Source organism: Lathyrus oleraceus, chromosome 1 (genome assembly GCF_024323335.1).
Source record: "Lathyrus oleraceus cultivar Zhongwan6 chromosome 1, CAAS_Psat_ZW6_1.0, whole genome shotgun sequence".
Taxonomy (NCBI): Eukaryota; Viridiplantae; Streptophyta; class Magnoliopsida; order Fabales; family Fabaceae; genus Lathyrus; species Lathyrus oleraceus.
In genome coordinates this window covers 161840892-161856327 of record NC_066579.1, presented here as the reverse complement: position 1 = coordinate 161856327, position 15436 = coordinate 161840892, and the positions used below count along the sequence as shown (strand labels likewise).

The following is a 15436-nucleotide window of genomic DNA, read 5'->3' as shown; positions in this document are numbered from 1 at the left end:
CTAACAAGACGCTCGAATTCTTCCAACATCGGTGCTAGCTGGAAGTCTTGGAATGTGAAGCATCTTAAAGGTAGGTCATAGAATTAGGCCAAAGTGACTAAAGCTGTATAGTCCACTCGTTGGTCGAGGATGCTGAGCAGATTGCCATAATTCTTCCCAAAGTTGATTCTATATACCGGGTGCATCTGAGAGACCAAGTCATGTAAGCTCCTTAGATCGGGATCTTTGAACTTGAAAGAGTAAATGTTTCTTTTGCTTGATTCCATGTTTCTTGAATTCCTGAAACTTATGACACTCAGATTCCTTGGAAATAAAATAATATGAATGTCATGTTATGCATGCCACAGGTAGGTCAATATACAGGCCGTGAGAGTGGGTATCCTTGGTTACTAAACAAAAACCCTTTTGGGAGGATGCTAAAGTTAAGAGGTTCCCAAAGTCATCAATCACTATTTAGGAAGGTTATTGTCATGACGAAAGTTCATCCGCCAATAACATCCCCAAAAAGAGTCTCGTCTGGGTGAGGCCTTCGTATGATCCTAAAGAGGAAGACTCCTAGTGGGTCCATACTACACAACTCTCGAGTCCAAGTTTCTAATAAGGTTCTCAGAGTTATAGGTCGAGGTTGGGAATACTACTATAAGGTAGTAATATGCCCAAGGGATCTCATATGATTGGGGCTTTCATATTAACCCAATAAGTCTAGGACTTTTCAGGTAAATACTACATAACCACCGGATATAATGGGTTAAAAGGTCCCTAGAGTCATTGATCCACCTTGAGAATATTATTGTCGTGATGAAAACTCGTCGGGCAATAATATCTCAAGAGAATCTCCTCTAGGCGGGGTCTTCGTATCTTCCCAACAAGGAAGACTCCTTGTGAGCGTCCACTATGCAACCACCAACTTAATCTTATGGTTTTTCTCAGACTCGGGTAGAGAGCCTATCTCCCAAAGTATCACCAACTAGAGAACCCCAATAATACATAGCCAATAAAACACCAGACAATAATTATGACAACATAATAATAACAAAATAAATAACAAACAAGTAAACAAAATTAACACACAATACATCAACTGAACTAAATTAGGCTTCACTCTCTTTTGCTTGGAGCTATCCCCAGCAGAGTCGCCATCTGTCGCATCTCGAAAAATACGATTCCTCGCGATGGTCGCGGAAAAAATAGTGTTCGAACAGAGTCGCCACCGAACTTTATTTATCCCAATGAAGGAATAGGAAAATATCCATAAAACCTTTAGGAAATGGAATAATGGTCGTTGCAACCATATTCAGGTTCGGGAGTTAATTACGCAAGGGGAAGGTAATAACACCCCTCACATCCGTTGTACTAAACGGGAACCTTTTAGTTCTAATTTGAGATTGAGTGTTTAAATTATGTTTGTTTGTTATCTTCGGGTTATAAATATATTGAAAATAGAAATGGATGGGAATCTCAGAAAGGGAAAGGGGAGGTTTTTTATTAGTGTGCTCACGAAGATACAACAATCTCCTGCCTACGTATCCTTAGAGTGCAATAAGTAAATCAGAGCATTCGTAGTTCGGGGAACTACGGTTGGTTGGTGTCTTTTAGTGAACAACTGTTTAGATCGCATTCTAAAGGCTAAATGTTGGCTTGTCTACTCTCGGCGGAGGCTTAAGCATTGGTTTGTTATGCGCATTAGAAAGGATTAAATGGTGTTCTTTCTGAAAATAATTTTGGTCACACGGGGGTGACAAGTTGGATTAATATTTTGGATGTTCTGATTGGTTTCGATGTCTTTGGTTGGATGACGATTACTCGGATAGTCAAGTAAGACAACTCGTATCCTAATAGTCGGGAAAGGGAATAGAAGACTCTAGTCCACTTTCTTTTTCATCCTTAATTTTAAAAGGATTTAATGATGATTAAAGTGTTTTTAATGGATGACGAATACTCGGATAATCAAGTAAGACAACTTGTACCCTAATAATCGGGAAAAGGAATAGAAGACTCTAGACCACTTTCTGTTTCATCTGAGTATTTATGAAAATAAGGTTGTATATGGTTGACGTATTTTAGAATGAACGACAAGTACTTGAATGACTGAGTAAAACAACTCATATCCAAGCATTTGAGAAGAGGAGTTGAAAGCTCAAAACCTTCTCCTTTTTCGTATAGTTTGTTAAGAAAATGATTTGATTAAGTTGTATGTTTGTGGAAAAAAATGACAATTGTTCGACTGACCGAGTAAGAGAACTCGTATTCAACCAATTGAGGAGAGAAGTTGAAAACTCAAAGTCAACTCCCTTTTCATTTAGCTTAATATGAAAATAATTTGATTTAATCGGGGTTTGGAAGTTTGTAGAGTAACGACAATTATTTGACTAACCAAGTAAGAGAACTTGTATTCAAATAGTTGAGGAGAAAAATTTAAGACTCAAAGTTATCTCTCTTTTGGTTTCTTGTTATAAAAGGATTTGATTTATTTGTGCTTGAGTGAATTAGAAATGACGATTATTCGACTAACCGAGTAAAATAATTCGTATTCAAATAATCGAGGAGAGGAGTTGAAAACTCAAAACCATCTCCTTTTTCATTTCTAAATGAAATAGTATTTAATTGTGATTAAGTATTTTAATTTAATTTTAATAAAGAATACTCGATGTTGGATCGAGGTTTTGAATTTGTATTTTATGAATGGGTTGAATTTATTTAGTGAATGGTTCATCTAATCGATTAATTAAAATCAAATATGTCTCATTGTAAGAAAGCCCAAGAGTAAGCCATGTGAGGTTGATGGCGATGCCTTAAAAGCGATCGACTTACAAAAGGTGTTTGAAAATGGGCTCGACATTGAATCGAGAAGTATGTGATTTATTTTTGAAATTTGATAAAAATGATTTTTAAGTCGGTGAAATTGAAATAATCTTGTCACAATTGTAGCATACCATACATATGTATTCAAGAATTGGTACAAATAAGTAAATACCAAATAATAATGTGCACAAACTTCACACAATGAATAATTGCCTAAATTATATCCAAATAATAAATAATGGTGAAAATAATAAAAATTGATTAATTAAGTAATGGTAAATTATATAATTAACTTATGAAATAATAATAGGAATTTAATTAGTAGATAAGAGCTTTATTTAAGTTAAGTAAACAATTAATCATGGACTACAAAAAAAAAGAAATAAAAACAAACAAATTGGGCCTTGAAGTAAATGTTAAGCCCTGGTGGGCGCTGTTAATCCATACAAAGGAGGTGCGAAAAGCCAGTGGGGTTTGGGCCCAATTCGGAGGCCCAGTCTCAAGATAAAGCCCCAAGAGTCCTTGGTCAAACTTTTTGACCTTAAGCCAGCAAAATCTGACCGTCTGATCCTAAATTTTGACCCAGTCAACAGATCACGTGGATGGCCAATCGAGGGTACACCGTAACCTGATGAACCTATGCGCACAGAAGCACTAAGCCAATCAGCATCTACCAGTGACAAGTGTCCAAGGCCAAGGACACTTGTCATCCCCCATTCTGGACATTTAATGGCCGTGAAGAAAAAGACTTTAAGTTTGGACCATTTCTCCAAACGTCTCTCATTTTACTCTCTTTCTCAAAACCAAAGCGTCAACACGCTCTGCATTTCTCATCTTTCCTCTCCATCATCACCTATCGGAGAAGACGGTGGTTGCCGGCCAACGGCGGCGGCGCCACCTTCTTCTCCAGCGAAACCATACCCAAACACCAAACCCCAAACACTAACTCCCTCTCTTTTCGGCTAGAGAATCCAAATTCGGCCTCCCTTTCCCCTAAATCAGCCTCAATCGACCAGATCGACGCTCAACAAAAAAACATAAACTTAAACCCTAACTTCAACGTCCTTCCACACAACCAGCGGATGTTGGTGTAAGCCCTAGAGGCCAATACTTTTGGTACTTGTATCGAATTATTTAAAGGCATTTTCTTTATTATGGTTGATTAATAAAGTCCCTAGAATAGATAGTCCGTTTAATGTATTAAGTGTGACTTAATCATGAGAACACATTAAACATAGGGCACTATTCTTAAAGTATCCGTAGTCGAGCTTTAATGTGAAGTGGGATAACATTAAAGCATTAAGACTATTATGTTTGTAGACTGATGATCACATCTCATGGATCATGGATAAAGAGTTATCAAGTCTTAAACATAGGTATGAATATTAGGAGTAATATTTATACCGGATTGACCCGCTATGAGAATACTATATAGAAAGTTATGCAAAGTGTCATAAGTTATTCTCATGGTGATAATAGTGTATACCACTCTTCGACCTGAAACCACTATGGATCCTAGATGTAGAGTTGGGTGCTTTATTACTGATCCAACGTTATCCGTAACTGGATGACCATAAAGACAGTTGATGAGTACTCCACGAAGCATGCCGAGGGACATGAGTGTCCTAGATGGAATTTGCCAATCCTGCGTAACAGGATAAATGTCTATGGGCCCAATATTGAACTGGACAAGGGTGACATGGTCTATACCTTGTGTTCAATATAGACATAAGGGCAAAGGGGTAATTATACACATAATTATTATCATAGGAAGTTTTGTCAGATCACATGACATTTTCGTGACTTGGGTAGCAGTGATGTGTTGCTAGATACCGCTCACTGTTTATTATGTTAAATGCGTGATTTAATATAATTGCCAACGCCGCGAAAACCTATAGGGTCACACACAAAGGACGGATTGATGAGAGATAGAATAATTAAGGAACATAGTAAGGTACGGTGCACTTAAGTGGAAACGAAATATGGTAAGGTACCAAATACTTAAGTGATTTTGGCATATTATGAGATATGGGCAAAATACACTTAAGTGGGCTTTTTGGCTTGAAGCCCACACAAGTGGTTCTATAAATAGAACCCCTTGGGTAGAAGCATTGTTACTCCACTCCACTCCACTCCACTCCACTCAGACAGAAATTCAAGTAGAGACTTGGAATTTTGTTTCCCTCTTTCTCTCATTCATAACAGCTAGCACTGCGATTGAAGGAATCCGTTCGTGTCGGCTGAGTAGAGACGTTGTCATTGTTCAACGTTCGTGATCGCCTTGTGGATCTGTATCAAAGGTTTTGATCATTATCAGAGATCTGCACCAAAGGTTTGAATCGCCACAAAAGGTAACGACTCTATCACTGATCATGCCCATTCGTAAGGATCACTAAATGGAGAAATTTTTAAATTCCGCTGCGCCTTGGGTGGCTATTCTCCTTCAGCGGAAACCTTAGTTCGTTCTAACAACAAATCAAAAACCCAAACCGCAACACAAGAATAGTTTAAACCTAAACCCTAGTTCCAAAATTTAAGCTTCTATAATCAAGATTTAAAGAAGATAACAGAGGGTTTTTGTTCCACTTACAATGACGAAGGAAATGGATTAAGGATTTCAGGCAAAGGAGGGAGAAGAAATGCTTCTTGGTCCGAGTTCGTCGCCGGCGATTCGTCACGGCTCAGATAAGTTCTTCTTTTCCTTTAACTTTGCGTCATCTTCTGTTCTTCTCTCTGAACATTTTGTGTTGAATGAAAAAAATTTGTTTTTGATTGTTGTGTAAATGTTAGGGTTATCTATGGATTTCTTGCAGAAAATTCACGTTGTTCTTATCTTGTTCTCTGGGTATATACGTTCTTTTTCATGATGAGTTTATTAAGTCTTAAGATAACTTGTCAGGTTTACTTTAGCTTATCCTCAATTTCATGGGATTTGATTTTTGTGGATTAGTTGTTGTTTGATCTGGTTGCGAAATGTAACACCCTTCTAAATACCCCAAATTATTATAATTAAAATAACAATATGTTCATCAGAGTAATTATGCCCCGAAGGGTGTCACACAATCATTTCACAAAAATCATTAAAATATCCTGTCATGCTCATTTCTTTAATCAAATAAGATTCTTTGCATAAATCGCAGCGGAATAATTCAACATCAATGTAAAACATGTAACACAATACATGTCAATCATTCAACAACAGAAATCAAATAAATTAAAACATCCCCTCCCGATGTTACATCTATCAGAGCATGACCCATAAGAACTACTCTAGACTCCAAGCAATTGCTTCTACTCAACTCATTTCTCGTTACCTGAAAAATAGGTGTAAGGGTGAGTATCTCAATCAATATAATGAGCATTATAGAACAATATGTAATGCCAAGTAATTAACACATTAATTCACCCTAATCAGACTACGCATTCAGCAACAGCAATATTCGTTCAAACATCATACTCGACAGTAGATTCTCAACCATATTCAACATCAACAATATAACACACAATACACATATAATACTGGAATACATCCATTCATATTATATGCCATACATTTATTATGCAATGAGACTCTATGCATGCGGTACCGACTATTTGTGAACATATAGTTCAACCTCACCGTCCAAATCCAGGCACGGCTACCAAGCTCACTAGTCCCACTCATTTGAGACATAGTGACTCACTCACTAATTCCTCACCATGGGAATTAGCTACCACCCCAAATGGGCCATGAAATGCACGCTAATCACCTAGCATGCAAACATCAACAACAATAATCAAAATGATCTACTCACTAATTCCTCACCATGGGAATTAGCTACCACCCGAAGGCCACAATATGCATGCTAATCATCTAGCAGTGCAACATCAACAACAATCAAGAATAGACACATGCTCACACTCTAAGCCATAATACAGTCTATTCACACATGTATACATTCACATCATCATGTATACCATCACACATTATCAACAAATTAATCACAAAAGCATATCATATCATGCCACATAATCAAACACAGCATTAGCCCGCTCTACTAATACCTATACCACTCAAAACAACGGGAAATGATCCCTACAACATCATACCTCAGCTAAGTCTCACTACTCAGCCTAAACAGTCAAAAACTGCACAACAGCAGCACAGGAAATCACAATCCTGCCCATACGCGTATTGCCTATGCCCATACGCGTATTGCCCAAATCCTGACCAAGCCATACGCGTATTGCCCACTTCCATACGCGTATGCTACGCGTACCAACTTCTCATACGCGTACCAACAGAGACAATTTTACGTTAAAAACATCATCTTCCTCATCCATACGCGTATTGCCTAGCGCCATACGCGTACCAGCCATCTCATACGCGTATTGCCTAGTGCCATACGCGTATGACCAGAAACCAGCATTCTCAGATCTGCAATGGCTTTTCTGCTACGAGTTCTATTCGATCTAACCTTCCACAGTCCAATTTTCACACATAATTCCTTCCTATTGTCTAACACAAACAGATCCTATTCGATTCCACAAGGTCTAACATTTCTACACCTAATTCCTACGAATTCTTTTCTATTATCATTCAATTTCGTTCATCTAATATTTCACAAATTCATCATGCATCAATCAAATCAGAGGTACAACCAATGGTTATTACTACCCAGTACATATTATCATATAATACCCTTTAACCGATGATAAACCCCCCTTACCTGAGTTAATCCGGCAGCTTCCGAGCTCCAAGCTTCTCCTTCCTTCAACCTTCGTTCTCTGGCTTTTTGCCCTTTCTGCCTCTTTTCCCTTTTCACGTGAAAACCTTTTTCCAAAAATTGGGACTTTTTATTATTCCAACTTATATACTCCAATAATATTATTCCACTAAATAATTATCCCAATAATTATTATTCCAAAATAATAATAATAATAATAATAATAATTCAATTATTTAATTAAATCAATAAATATATTATTAACTTAATTTAAATCATTATTATATTATTATCGGGGTGTTACAACTCTCCCCCACTAAAAGAGTTTTCGTCCTCGAAAACATACCTCAAGCGAACAACTCCGGATAAGACTCCTTCATTTGGCTCTCAAGTTCCCAAGTCACATTGCCACCTGCTGGTCCTCCCCAAGCTACCTTCACCAAGGCGATCTCTTTACCCCGCAACTGCTTCAACTCTCGATCCTCGATCCTCATAGGTGATGTTTCAACAGTCAGGTTATCTCTCACCTGTACATCATCTATTTGGACTACATGCGACGGATCATGAATGTACCTCCTCAACTGAGACACATGAAAAACCTCATGCAAATTTGCAAGCGACGGCGGTAAAGCGATACGATAGGCTACCTCTCCTATCCTCTCCAAAATCTGATAAGGACCAATAAATCGAGGTGTCAACTTCTTCGACTTCAAAGCTCGACCAACACCAGTTATCGGAGTAACACGAAGAAACACATGATCTCCCTCTTGGAACTCAAGTGACTTCCTCCTCTTATCATGATAACTCTTCTGACGACTCTGAGCAATTCTCATCTTCTCCTGAATCATTTTAATCTTTTCCGTAGTTTGTTGAACAATCTCCGGACCAACCACAGCACTCTCACCGGACTCATACCAACATAAAGGTGTCCGACATCTCCTACCATACAAAGCTTCAAACGGTGCCATACCGATGCTCGAATGAAAACTATTGTTGTAGGTAAACTCAATCAAAGGTAAATAACAATCCCAAGCACCTCCTTTTTCCAAAACACAAGCTCTCAAAAGATCCTCTAATGACTGAATCGTCCTCTCAGTCTGACCATCAGTCTGCGGATGATATGCAGAACTCAATCTCAGCTTAGTTCCCAAAGCCTTCTGCAAACCTTCCCAAAACTTCGATGTAAATCTAGGATCTCTGTCCGAAACAATACTAGACGGAATACCATGCAAACTTACAATCTTCTCAATATACAACTCAGCTAATCTCTCTAACGGATAATCCATTCTGATCGGAATGAAATGAGCCGACTTCGTCAATCTATCAACAATCACCCAGATAGCCTCAAAATTCTTACTTGTCCTCGGCAAACCAGAAACAAAATCCATACTGATACTATCCCACTTCCACTCTGGAATAGCCAACGGTTGCATTAGCCCAGACGGCTTCTGATGCTCAATCTTTGACTTCTGACAAGTCAAACAAGAATAAACAAAACTCGCAATTTCTTTCTTCATCCCCGGCCACCAAAATAACTTTTTCAAATCATGGTACATCTTCGTAGCTCCAGGATGAATACTCAGGCCACTACGATGTCCCTCTTCCAGAATACTCTTCTTAAGTTCGGTAACATCCGGAATACACACCCGATTACCAAATTTCAAAACACCATTCTCATCAACTCTGAATTCACCACCTTGACCTTGATTCACTAAAGTAAACTTATCAACCAAAAGCACATCGGATTTCTGACCCTCTCTAATCTCATCCAAAATACCACTCGTTAACTTCAACATTCCCAGTTTAACACTATTGTGAGTACTCTCACACACCAAACTCAAGTCTCTAAACTGCTCAATTAAATCCAACTCTTTAACCATTAACATAGACATATGTAAGGATTTCCGACTCAACGCATCAGCCACTACATTTGCTTTACCCGGATGGTAATTCAAACCAAAATCATAATCCTTCAGAAACTCTAACCATCTCCTCTGTCTCATATTCAGCTCTTTCTGATCAAACAAATACTTCAAACTTTTATGGTCACTGAAAACTTCAAATCTTGATCCATACAAATAATGCCTCCACAACTTCAGAACAAATACCACAGCTGCCAACTCTAAATCATGTGTCGGATAGTTCCTCTCATGAACCCTTAGCTGTCTCGAAGCATAAGCTATAACCTGCTTATTCTGCATCAACACACCACCTAAACCCAACAATGAAGCATCACAATAAACCTCAAATAGTTCTGACGGACTCGGTAATATCAGGATAGGAGCAGTAGTCAACCTTCTCTTTAACTCTTGGAAACCTTCTTCACATTTTGAATCCCAAACAAACGCTTGCCCCTTTCTAGTCAACATCGTCAACGGTAACGCCAACTTGGAAAATCCCTCAATAAACTTCCGATAATAACCTGCAAGTCCAAGAAAACTTCTTATCTCAGAAACTGACTTCGGAGCTTCCCACTTAGATACCGCTTCTATCTTAGAAGGATCAACAGCAACACCACCTCTTGAAATCACATGACCAAGAAAACTAACTTCTTCTAACCAAAATTCACACTTAGACAGTTTAGCAAATAACTTCTTTTCTCGCAGAACTCCCAAAACCACTCTCAAATGTTCGGCATGCTCTTCTTCAGATTTCGAATACACCAAAATGTCATCAATAAACACCACAACAAACTGATCTAGATACGGATGAAAAATCCTATTCATATACTCCATAAATACTCCAGGCGCATTAGTCACACCAAAAGGCATTACAGAATACTCATAATGTCCATACCTCGTTCTGAAAGCAGTCTTCTGAATATCCTCAGTTTTCACACGTATCTGATGATACCCAGATCTCAAATCTATCTTGCTGAACACACTCGCACCAACCAACTGATCCATCAAATCATCAATCCTCGGCAAAGGATACCGATTCTTGATCGTCACTTTATTCAGTTGCCTGTAGTCCACACACAACCTCATAGTACCTTCTTTCTTCTTAACCAATAACACTGGTGCACCCCACGGTGACACACTCGGACGAATAAACTTCTTATCCAACAGATCTTCCAACTGACTCTTCAATTCAGCTAACTCCACAGCAGACATACGATACGGAGCCATCGATATCGGTCTAGTACCAGGTACCAAATCAATCGAGAACTCAACTTCACGTTCTGGTGGCAGTTCATTCACTTCTTCCGGAAACACATCAGGAAAATCACACACTACAGCTAGGTCGCCAATCACCAGTTTATCTTTAGCCTCCAAAGTCGCTAACAGCATAAACAACTCTGCACCATCTGCCACTTCCTCATTCACCTGCCTGGCTGATAAAAACAAACTCTTTCCTTCTTCAATCTCAGGGAATATCACAGTCTTATCAAAACAGTTGATAGAAACTCGGTTGAACACCAACCAGCTCATACCCAGAATAACGTCAATCTGCACTAATGGAAGACACACAAGATCTATCCCAAAGGCTCTACCAAAAATACTCAAAGGACAATTCAAACAAACAGAAGTAGTGGTCACTGAACCCTTCGCAGGAGTATCAATCACCATACTACCCAACATCTCAGATATCTCTAACTTAAGCTTCACAGCACAATCCAAAGATATAAAAGAATGAGTCGCACCTGTGTCAATAATAGCTACAAGAGGAAAGCCATTAATATAACACGTACCTCGGATCAAACGCTCATCTGCAAAAGTCTCAGAACCTGATAAAGCAAAAACCTTGCCTCCCGACTGATTCTCTTTCTTCGGCTTAGGACATTGTGGACTGATATGACCCAACTCTCCACAGTTGAAACAAGTCACAGTCTTCAACCGGCAATCTGCAGCCAAATGACCACCTTTTCCACATTTGAAACACTTCTTCTCGTTACTGGTACACTCATGGATACGATGTCCAACCTGACCACATCTGTAACACTTAGCAGGAGCACTAGAATCTCCTCCACTAGGCCTCTTCATCCCACTCTGCCTCTGGAAACCTTTGCCAGCTGCATACGGTTTTCCACGATCAATCTGATTCTTGCCTTTCCTATCAACCCTTTGCCGATAGCTCTCTGCTCTAGCCTTGGAATCCTGTTCGAAAATCCTGCAACAGTCAACCAAGTCAGAAAACACTCTAATCCTTTGATACCCAATCGCCTGCTTGATCTCGGGACGCAACCCGTTCTCGAACTTCACACATTTGGAAAATTCCCCAGCAGCCTCAGCATAGGGAGTATAATACTTCGACAGCTCTGTGAACTTAGCAGCATACTCCGTAACGGACCTGTTACCCTGCTTCAATTCCAAGAACTCTATCTCCTTCTTTCCTCTGACATCCTCGGGAAAATACTTCCTCAGAAATCTCTCTCTGAACACAGCCCAAGAAATCTCAGCATCTCCAGCAGTTTCCAACTCAGTGCGGGTAGCAACCCACCAATCATCAGCTTCCTCTGACAGCATATGTGTACCGAACCTGACCTTCTGGTTATCAGCACACTCAGTCACTCGGAAGATTCTCTCAATCTCCTTCAACCACTTCTGAGCACCATCTGGATCGTATGCCCCTTTGAACATTGGAGGATTGTTCTTCTGGAACTCACTCAGTTGACGAGCAGCTCCCATTCCCACAACATTCGGATTTCCTCCAAGTACTCCAGCTAGCATACCCAGAGCCTCAGCAATCGCAGCATCATCTCTACCTCTTCCAGCCATCTCTATTCTGAAAACCCAAACAAGCTAAACAAATAAGTACTGATAGGGTTACACAACACCTATCCCGTACAGGGGAAACAGAATAATTACGACTCGACACGACCGACTATGCTCTGATACCACTAATGTAACACCCTTCTAAATACCCCAAATTATTATAATTAAAATAACAATATGTTCATCAGAGTAATTATGCCCCGAAGGGTGTCACACAATCATTTCACAAAAATCATTAAAATATCCTGTCATGCTCATTTCTTTAATCAAATAAGATTCTTTGCATAAATCGCAGCGGAATAATTCAACATCAATGTAAAACATGTAACACAATACATGTCAATCATTCAACAACAGAAATCAAATAAATTAAAACATCCCCTCCCGATGTTACATCTATCAGAGCATGACCCATAAGAACTACTCTAGACTCCAAGCAATTGCTTCTACTCAACTCATTTCTCGTTACCTGAAAAATAGGTGTAAGGGTGAGTATCTCAATCAATATAATGAGCATTATAGAACAATATGTAATGCCAAGTAATTAACACATTAATTCACCCTAATCAGACTACGCATTCAGCAACAGCAATATTCGTTCAAACATCATACTCGACAGTAGATTCTCAACCATATTCAACATCAACAATATAACACACAATACACATATAATACTGGAATACATCCATTCATATTATATGCCATACATTTATTATGCAATGAGACTCTATGCATGCGGTACCGACTATTTGTGAACATATAGTTCAACCTCACCGTCCAAATCCAGGCACGGCTACCAAGCTCACTAGTCCCACTCATTTGAGACATAGTGACTCACTCACTAATTCCTCACCATGGGAATTAGCTACCACCCCAAATGGGCCATGAAATGCACGCTAATCACCTAGCATGCAAACATCAACAACAATAATCAAAATGATCTACTCACTAATTCCTCACCATGGGAATTAGCTACCACCCGAAGGCCACAATATGCATGCTAATCATCTAGCAGTGCAACATCAACAACAATCAAGAATAGACACATGCTCACACTCTAAGCCATAATACAGTCTATTCACACATGTATACATTCACATCATCATGTATACCATCACACATTATCAACAAATTAATCACAAAAGCATATCATATCATGCCACATAATCAAACACAGCATTAGCCTGCTCTACTAATACCTATACCACTCAAAACAACGGGAAATGATCCCTACAACATCATACCTCAGCTAAGTCTCACTACTCAGCCTAAACAGTCAAAAACTGCACAACAGCAGCACAGGAAATCACAATCCTGCCCATACGCGTATTGCCTATGCCCATACGCGTATTGCCCAAATCCTGACCAAGCCATACGCGTATTGCCCACTTCCATACGCGTATGCTACGCGTACCAACTTCTCATACGCGTACCAACAGAGATAATTTTACGTTAAAAACATCATCTTCCTCATCCATACGCGTATTGCCTAGCGCCATACGCGTACCAGCCATCTCATACGCGTATTGCCTAGTGCCATACGCGTATGACCAGAAACCAGCATTCTCAGATCTGCAATGGCTTTTCTGCTACGAGTTCTATTCGATCTAACCTTCCACAGTCCAATTTTCACACATAATTCCTTCCTATTGTCTAACACAAACAGATCCTATTCGATTCCACAAGGTCTAACATTTCTACACCTAATTCCTACGAATTCTTTTCTATTATCATTCAATTTCGTTCATCTAATATTTCACAAATTCATCATGCATCAATCAAATCAGAGGTACAACCAATGGTTATTACTACCCAGTACATATTATCATATAATACCCTTTAACCGATGATAAACCCCCCTTACCTGAGTTAATCCGGCAGCTTCCGAGCTCCAAGCTTCTCCTTCCTTCAACCTTCGTTCTCTGGCTTTTTGCCCTTTCTGCCTCTTTTCCCTTTTCACGTGAAAACCTTTTTCCAAAAATTGGGACTTTTTATTATTCCAACTTATATACTCCAATAATATTATTCCACTAAATAATTATCCCAATAATTATTATTCCAAAATAATAATAATAATAATAATAATAATTCAATTATTTAATTAAATCAATAAATATATTATTAACTTAATTTAAATAATTATTATATTATTATCGGGGTGTTACACGAAATACCCTTTTGGGTGTTCACGTTGGTTCTCTGTGCAAAGCCTTAAACTGATTAACTTATCAATTATTTTCCAGCTTCTTTCAAGTGCTTATTGAAAAGACTTTTAATCTTGAGTTGTTTTTTTGCATGTTACAAAGGTGAAACAACCCCTATTTGAAGAAAGAAGTCTGCGCCAGCCCTAGGAAATTGGATTTTGGGGTGCTTTGATTCAAACGACGGTTTTGGCAATGGCTTTTAAATGTCCTGCTTTCAAACTGTTGGATTTGCAGCAACTTTCAATTTTTCAAGTTCACTTTGATGTAACGTTGGACTTTTGGATAATGTAATAGCTTTTGGACAAAGGATTTTTTTTTGCACTCTGAATTAGGGTATTTTTGCCTTCAACTTGCTGAATGCAGCACAACATTTAATCATTCCACTTCACTTTGTATTTTTTGGATAAATGTATTAACTTTGGAATTGTTTGTAATATCTTAGACTTAAAATTTGTTTATGTAATCAACTTTTAAACATTCAAATCTTATTCTTAATATTCATTTGGAAACTTGTTTGGGCCACACTAAATACATGAATGGCCATTTAACTTGGTTACCCTTAGCATATTATTATCAACCAAAATAAAAACGTAACAAAAGGTCTAAAATGAAACATGTCACAAGTATTGCAGTTTCGACTTCAATCACAAAACCAACAGAGGATCTTTTGCACATGAGTCTAAATATGGTGACTTATCTCAAACCCAACATATACATGCTTCAAAAATGCAAACTTAATTTAAGGACCTATGAAGGGCTTAGAATTTGGCATAAATGACAAGTGATCATAAAAAAATAACATAGCTCTTAATATTTTACTAATAAGAAAATGGACTCTGGATTAATAACGTAAAAGATATTTGAAACACACTTTGACTTGCAACATGTTGACAGGCGTGGGCTTTTCTAAACCAACAAGTCTTTATGGATAAACAAAAAAAAATGGGCCTTTTAACCAATAAATCCCAAAAATTCGCATACCATCCCATGCTTTAGTAACAACAATAAG

At 38.5% G+C, this 15436-nt stretch overlaps 2 long non-coding RNA genes across 2 annotated transcripts in view; one reads left to right on the top strand and one right to left on the bottom strand.

Moving 5' to 3' along the window:
- LOC127124596 (uncharacterized) overlaps positions 1–14535 on the bottom strand; it is a 61361-nt gene extending 46826 nt beyond the window's left edge. Inside the window, exon 1 of the long non-coding RNA XR_007804073.1 lies at positions 14398–14535. This is a non-coding gene — a long non-coding RNA (uncharacterized LOC127124596). The remainder of the gene's footprint in view (positions 1–14397) is intronic.
- LOC127124607 (uncharacterized) overlaps positions 1–14915 on the top strand; it is a 61504-nt gene extending 46589 nt beyond the window's left edge. The window contains exon 2 of the long non-coding RNA XR_007804083.1: positions 14530–14915. This is a non-coding gene — a long non-coding RNA (uncharacterized LOC127124607). The remainder of the gene's footprint in view (positions 1–14529) is intronic.
- The last annotated feature ends 521 nt before the right edge of the window (positions 14916–15436 follow it).